The sequence below is a fragment of the Oncorhynchus kisutch genome, linkage group LG10 (genome assembly GCF_002021735.2).
Source record: "Oncorhynchus kisutch isolate 150728-3 linkage group LG10, Okis_V2, whole genome shotgun sequence".
Lineage (NCBI taxonomy): Eukaryota > Metazoa > Chordata > Actinopteri > Salmoniformes > Salmonidae > Oncorhynchus > Oncorhynchus kisutch.
In genome coordinates this window covers 2196418-2204363 of record NC_034183.2, presented here as the reverse complement: position 1 = coordinate 2204363, position 7946 = coordinate 2196418, and the positions used below count along the sequence as shown (strand labels likewise).

General features: G+C 41.6%; 1 long non-coding RNA gene across 1 annotated transcript; it reads right to left on the bottom strand.

The window, feature by feature from the left end:
• Positions 1 to 2830: 2830 nt before the first annotated feature.
• LOC116375775 (uncharacterized) lies at positions 2831 to 7165 on the bottom strand. Its single transcript, XR_004211135.1, has 2 exons — positions 6992 to 7165; positions 2831 to 6955 (listed from the first exon to the last, which is right to left on the bottom strand). It is a non-coding gene; the product is annotated as an uncharacterized LOC116375775 (long non-coding RNA).
• Positions 7166 to 7946: the final 781 nt, after the last annotated feature.

Sequence of the window (7946 nt, the reverse complement as noted above, 5' to 3'; positions counted from 1 at the left end):
AAGGAGACGATACATCTACCACCATTAGATTAGATCCATTAGGGAGTCTATACATCTACCACCCCACTACCACTATCAGAATAGAGCCATAAGGGAGAAAAGACATCTACCACTACCAGATTAGAGCCATAAGGGAGACTAGACATCTACCACTCCTATACCATTATCAGATCAGAGCCATAGTGGACACTAGACAGCAACCACTATCAGATTAGATCCATACGGGAGACCAGACATCTTCCACCCCACTACCACTATCAGATTAGAGCCATAAGGGAGGGTATACATCTACCACTACCAGATGAGAGCCATAAGGGAGACTAAACATCTACCACCCCTATACAATGATCAGATTAGAGCCATAAGGGACACTAGACATCTACCACTACCAGATTAGAGCCATAAAGGAGACTAGATATCTACAACCCCACTACCACTATCAGATCATAGCCATATGGGAGACGAGACATCTACCACTCCTATACCATTATCAGATTAAATTCATAAGGGAGACAAGATATCTAGCACTATCAGATTATAGCCATATGGGAGACGAGACATCTACCACCCCTATACCATTATCAGATTAAATTCATAAGGGAGACAAGATATCTAGCACTATCAGATTAGAGCCATAAAGGAGACAAGAAATCTACCACTATCAGATTAGAGCCATAAGGGAGACTAGACATCTACCACCCCGCTACCACTATCAGATTGGAGCCATAAGGGAGACAAGACATCTGCCACTACCAGATTAGAGCCATAAGGGAGACTAGACATCTCCCACTATCATATTAGGGGCATAAGGGAGTCTAGACATCTACCACCTGACTACCATTATCAAATTAGAGCCATAAAGGAGACTAGACATCTACAACCCCGCTACCACTGTCAGATTAGAGCCAAAAGGGAGCCTAGGCATCTACCACACCATTACCACTATCACTAAGAACATGAGAACATATGAAAGCTGGTGGTTCCTTTTAACATGAGTCTTCAATATTCCCAGGTAAGAAGTTTTAGGTTGTAGTTATTATAGGACTATTTCTCTCTATACCATTTGTATTTCATATACCTTTGACTATTGGCTGTTCTTTTAGGCACTATAGTAGCCTAATCTCGTGAGTTGATAGGCTTGAAGTCATAAACAATAACTGTGCTTGAAGCACAGCGCTAAGAGCTGCTGGCAAACGCAGTAAAGTGCTGTTTGAATGAATGCTTACAAGCCTGCTGCTGCCTACCACCGCTCAGTCAGACTCCTCTATCAAATATCAAATCATAGACTTCCTTATAATAAACACACAGAAATTTGAGCCTTTGGTCATTAATATGTTCAAATCCGGAAACTATAATTTCGAAAACAAAACGTTTATTCTTTTAGTGAAATACGGAACCATTCCATATTTTGTCGAACGGGTGGCATCCCAAAGTCTAAATATTGTTGTCACATTGCACAACCTTCAATGTTATGTCATAATTATGTAAAAGTCTGGCAAATTAATTACAGTCTTTGTTAGGAAGAAACAGTTGGCAACGAGCCAGGCGGCCCAAACTGCTGCATATACCCTGACTCTGCTTGCACTGAACGCAAGAGAAGTGACAATTTCCCTAGTTAATATTGCCTGCTAACATGCATTTAATTTAAATAAATATGTAGGTTTAAAAATATATACTTCTGTATATTGATTTTAAGAAAGGCATTGATGTTTATGGCTAGTGTCACGTTCTGACCTTTATTTCCTTTGTTTTGTCTTTATTTAGTATGGTCAGGGCGTGAGTTGGGGTGGGCAGTCTGTGTGTGATTTTCTATGTTGGGGTTTTGAGTTTAGCCTAGTATGGTTCTCAATCAGAGGCAGGTGTCGTTAGTTGTCTCTGATTGAGGATCATACTTAGGTAGCCTGGGTTTCACTTTTGAGTTGTGGGTGTTTGTTTCCATGCGAGTGTTTGTTGCCACACGGTACTGTTTCGGTTTCGTTCGTTTCACGTTTATTGTTTTGTAGTGTTCAGTTTATGTCTGTAAATAAACGTTATGGACACTTACCACGCTACGCATTGGTCCTCCGATCCTTCTCGCTACTCCTCAGAAGAGGAAGAATGCCTTTACATTTTAAGAAAGGCATTGATGTTTATGGTACATTTGTGCAACGAATGTGCTTTTTTCCCGAATGGCTTTTGTTAAATCATCCCCCGTTTGGCGAAGTTGAAGTAGGCTGTGATTCGATGATAAATTAACAGGCACCGCATTGATTATATGCAACGCAGAACAAGCTAGCAATATCATCAACCATGTGTAGTTAACTAGTGATTGTTAAGATTGATGGTTTATTATAAGATAAGTTGCTAGCTAGCATTTAAACTTACCTTGGCTCCTTGCTGCACTCACGTAACAGGTGGTCATCCTACTACGCTATCGGAGTCCAAAAAAGGCCTATTACCGATTGATATGAAAACTTGAAAAATCGTCCCTAATCGGTCGACATCAAGTTTGTTGGGCTATATCTGTGGTATACCGGTCATCATGAGCCTTGATGAATATGATATGAACATTTGAAAAACAGCCCTAATTAAATCGTCCATGCCGATGAAATCGGTCGACCTCTACTCCCGACTCCAAGGTTACGTCAGTATGATGGTTATTATCTCCATATTTGGGCATAAAGGCGTTTCCACCCCCATTTCTCACATAATGAATTTTACCGACACAAAAAAAGATCCCACGATGTCGAACAAATGATCTTTCAGCATTTCTAAAATTGTACCAACACTTCCTGTTTCCATCACAGATGTGGTGAGATGTTTTTTTAATATAACTTTACTGCATACAAACTGAATGGGACCTTTAAACTCCGAGGTAAGTTTATTTATTCATTGTAATTAGTGGACACAGAGAGAAGAGTTTAATTATAAACAAAACAAATAAGAAATAACAACAACAACAACAACAAATCACAGCACAGCATGAATGAAAACATAATAACAGTGGTGCCGAGAAATAAAGTGAAAGATCATTGACATAATTAAAACCAAACAACAGCAATAGTTAAGGGGACTACATAGACCGAGCAAAGCTAGCCTGCTCCAAAGCTAGCCTGCTCCAAAGCTAGCCTACTCCAAAGCTAGCCTGCTCCAAAGCTAGCCTACTCCAAAGCTAGCCTACTCCAAAGCTAGCCTGCTCCAAAGCTAGCCTACTCCAAAGCTAGCCTACTCCAAAGCTAGCCTACTCCAAAGCTAGCCTGCTCCAAAGCTAGCCTACTCCAAAGCTAGCCTACTCCAAAGCTAGCCTACTCCAAAGCTAGCCTGCTCCAAAGCTAGCCTGCTCCAAAGCTAGCCTACTCCAAAGCTAGCCTGCTCCAAAGCTAGCCTACTCCAAAGCTAGCCTGCTCCAAAGCTAGCCTACTCCAAAGCTAGCACTAATAAAAAATAAAAAAAAGTGCGCTTCTTTCAACCCCTATGGAAGAATGGTGTCACGCCCTGACCTTAGTTCCTTTTTTATGGCTCTGTTTTAGTTTGGTCAGGGCGTGAGTTGGGGTGGGCATTATGTTATGTATTCTATGTGTAGAATTTTCTGTTTCGTGTTTTTGTTGCACCTTGCAGAACTGTTCGTTTGTCGGTCTGTTGTTTTTGTTCCAGTATACCACGCTGCTCTTTGGTCCTCTTCTCCTTCTCCCAACGACAATCGTGACAAATGGTGCCATCTGAATTCTACCATAAATGTTTTACAACAGGAAAATATACATTTTAGTGTTTGTTATTGGACTACTAGTGCAGGTAGTCCCTCCCTGTTTTAAATCAGTTTTCTACTGTTTGGTGCCCAATGAACACATCCCAGGTCATCACAGTACGATACAAGGCTGCAGTCATTCCCAGAAAAGGTAGTGGTGACAGGGGTAATAAACATTCAGGTCGTTCATGTTACCAGTCATGGTGGTCCATAATAGCATATCAATATAGCTTGCTAATTTAGCATTCATTATCACGGAAGCAGTGCAGACTATTTCGTAACGCTCATCATTTGCTTGATGGGTTGTTTTAAATTCAGTGCAAAACAGACACTATTTTACGTGGAAATGGGTTATGAATGATGTTAATCTGGTCTGACTCCAGACAGTGGGTTATTAATGATGTTAATCTGGTCTGACTCCAGACAGTGGGTTATGAATGATGTTAATCTGCTCTGACTCCAGACAGTGGGTTATTAATGATGTTAATCTGGTTTGACTCCAGACAGTGGGTTATTAATGATGTTATTCTGGTCTAACTCCAGACAGTGGGTTATGAATGATGTTAATCTGGTCTGACTCCAGACAGTGGTTTATTAATGAAGTTAATCTGATCTGACTCCAGACAGTGGGTTATTAATGATGTTAATCTGGTCTGACTCCAGACAGTGGGTTATTAATGAAGTTAATCTGGTCTGACTCCAGACAGTGGGTTATTAATGATGTTAATCTGGTCTGACTCCAGACAGTGGGTTATTAATGAAGTTAATCTGGTCTGACTCCAGACAGTGGGTTATTAATGATGTTAATCTGGTCTGACTCCAGACAGTGGGTTATTAATGAAGTTAATCTGGTCTGACTCCAGACAGTGGGTTATTAATGAAGTTAATCTGGTCTGACTCCAGACAGTGGGTTATTAATGAAGTTAATCTGGTCTGACTCCAGACAGTGGGTTATTAATGATGTTAATCTGGTCTAACTCCAGACAGTGGGTTATTAATGAAGTTAATCTGGTCTGACTCCAGACAGTGGGTTATTAATGAAGTTAATCTGGTCTGACTCCAGACAGTGGGTTATTAATGAAGTTAATCTGGTCTGACTCCAGACAGTGGCTTATTAATGAAGTTAATCTGGTCTGACTCCAGACAGTGGGTTATTAATGAAGTTAATCTGATCTAACTCCAGACAGTGGCTCCTACCCACACTACTATTACCCTGCAGACCAGGCCTGCTGTTGGCCGTGGTAAATTGTGTGATCTGCTTGGAGTGAACTGTAGCGCTCCTTGGCTACCTGCCAATCACCCTGATCACACGTACATTTTTAAGGGTAGGAACCTGACCTGTCCACCAACTCCGAGAGATAGGTGAGCTGGGCTTCAAGAGAAGGGGAGGTGGCATCTGAAAACTATCTACAGACCAACCAACAAGTCATTCTACAATAAAGGCACTGAAACAAGTCACTACTCAGTACTCAAAGCATTAGGCACTGAAACAAGTCACTACTCAGTACTCAAGGCATTAGGCACTGAAACAAGTCATTACTCAGTACTCAAGGCATTAGGCGCTGAAACAAGTCCTTACTCAGTACTCAAGGCATTAGGCGCTGAAACAAGTCCTTACTCAGTACTCAAGGCATTAGTCTGAACAGACACTGTGTTAGGGATTCTAGCTCTAATGAATCAGTCTGAACAGACACTGTGTTAGTGAGTCTAGCTCTAATGAATCAGTCTGAACAGACACTGTGTTAGGGAGTCTAGCTCTAATGAATCCGTCTGAACAGACACTGTGTTAGGGAGTCTAGCTGTAGGTCTCTGCAGGTCTCTCCAGACAGTGGTTATGTATGTGCCATTACTTGACTTGATTAGTTGACCCTTGACACCAAGGTGAACCATGCTTAGCCTGGTCCCACATTCGTTTGTGCTGTCTTAGCGACTCCTGTAAATCACATAGAGTTGGCAAGACAGCACAAACAGAGCTGGGACTCAGGACTCAGACTAGACCATGCTAGCATCACGAGTAGTGGCAACAACACGTTCTGCCACCATCCATCCCCATGACAACAACCTGGTCAATTTAGCAACACAACGGAAAGTGCTTCACAGCTCAGATACTGGTTATTGAGCTACATGCTTTTCAGAACTCTGAAATTCCTCATAAATCTCAGTAGGAGGATGCCTTCCCTAGTTAATCCTTCCTGATATCAGAAATACCTTGAAACATGATTAATAAAAAACCTTGGAAATGTAGGGAACGTTTCAGGAATTTTGCAACACTAGCCTAATTTTGCAACCCTAGCCTATCATCATTAGCATTATAGCATTACTACCACTGTTCCCTAGCCTATCATCATTAGCATTACTACCACTGTTCCCTAGCCTATCATTATTAGCATTACTACCACTGTTCCCTAGCCTATCATCATTAGCATTACTACCACTGTTCCCTAGCCTATCATCATTAGCATTACTACCACTGATCCCTAGCCTATAATCATTAGCATTACTACCACTGTTGCCTAGCCTATCATCAGTAGCATTACTACTACTGATCCCTAGCCTATCATTAGCATTATAGCATTACTACCACTGATCCCTAGCCTATCATTAGCAATATAGCATTACTACCACTGTTCCCTAGCCTATCATAATTAGCATAACTTCCACTGATCCCTAGCCTATCACCATTAGCATTACTACCACTGATCCCTAGCCTATCATTAGCATTATAGCATTACTACCACTGATCCCTAGCCTATCATTAGCATTATAACATTACTACCACTGATCCCTAGCCTATCATTAGCATTATAGCATTACTACCACTGATCCCTAACCTATCATTAGCATTATAACATTACTACCACTGATCCCTAGCCTATCATTAGCATTATAACATTACTACCACCGATCCCTAACCTATCATTAGCATTATAGCATTACTACCACTGATCCCTAGCCTATCATTAGCATTATAGCATTACTACCACTGATCCCTAGCCTATCATTAGCATTATAACATTACTACCACTGATCCCTAGCCTATCATCGTTAGCATTACTACCACTGATCCCTAGCCTATCATTAGCATTATAGCATTACTACCACTGATCCCTAGCCTATCATTAGCATTATAGCATTACTACCACTGATCCCTAGCCTATCATTAGCATTATAGCATTACTACCACTGATCCCTAACCTATCATCGTTAGCATTACTACCACTGATCCCTAGCCTATCATCGTTAGCATTACTACCACTGATCCCTAACCTATCATCGTTAGCATTACTACCACAGAGAGAACATTATCTAGTTATGCAGCACACCAGCAGGCTCCCAAATATTCCTTTTATAGTGCACTACTACAGGTTAGTAAGGCCTCTGGTTAATAGTAGTGCACTACTACTGGTTAGTAAGGCCTCTGGTTAATAGTAGTGCACTACTACTGGTTAGTAAGGCCTCTGGTTAATAGTAGTGCACTACTACTGGTTAGTAAGGCCTCTGGTTAATAGTAGTGCACTACTACTGGTTAGTAAGGCCTCTGGTTAATAGTAGTGCACTACATTAGGGAATAGGGTGCCATTAGTGGATTCACGAGTCAGCCAGGGTAATGAGAGTACAGTGCAGTCAATGTGAAGCTTACAGGTGAACAAAACAAACCTCAAATGATTTAATACTAAATCTAAAAACAAAAACAGTAGACATTTCCGTGAAGATTCGTCTTTCTGATTATTAAATCGTTGCTATATAATAATATAAAAGACGGCAGAAATAAAAAGCTGTGTAGTCCTGACTGGGGATTCTTAAGGAACCAACAGGCTCAGACAGCTGTATAGTCCTGACTGGGGATCCTTAAGGAACCAACGGGATCAGACAGCTGTATAGTCCTGACTGGGGATCCTTAAGGAACCAACGGGATCAGACAGCTGTATAGTCCTGACTGGGGATTCTTAAGGAACCAACGGGATCAGACAGCTGTATAGTCCTGACTGGGGATTCTTAAGGAACCAACGGGATCAGACAGCTGTATAGTCCTGACTGGGGATCCTTAAGGAACCAACGGGATCAGACAGCTGTATAGTCCTGACTGGGGATTCTTAAGGAACCAACGGGATCAGACAGCTGTATAGTCCTGACTGGGGATCCTTAAGGAACCAACGGGATCAGACAGCTGTATAGTCCTGACTGGGGATCCTTAAGGAACCAACGGGATCAGACACAGCTG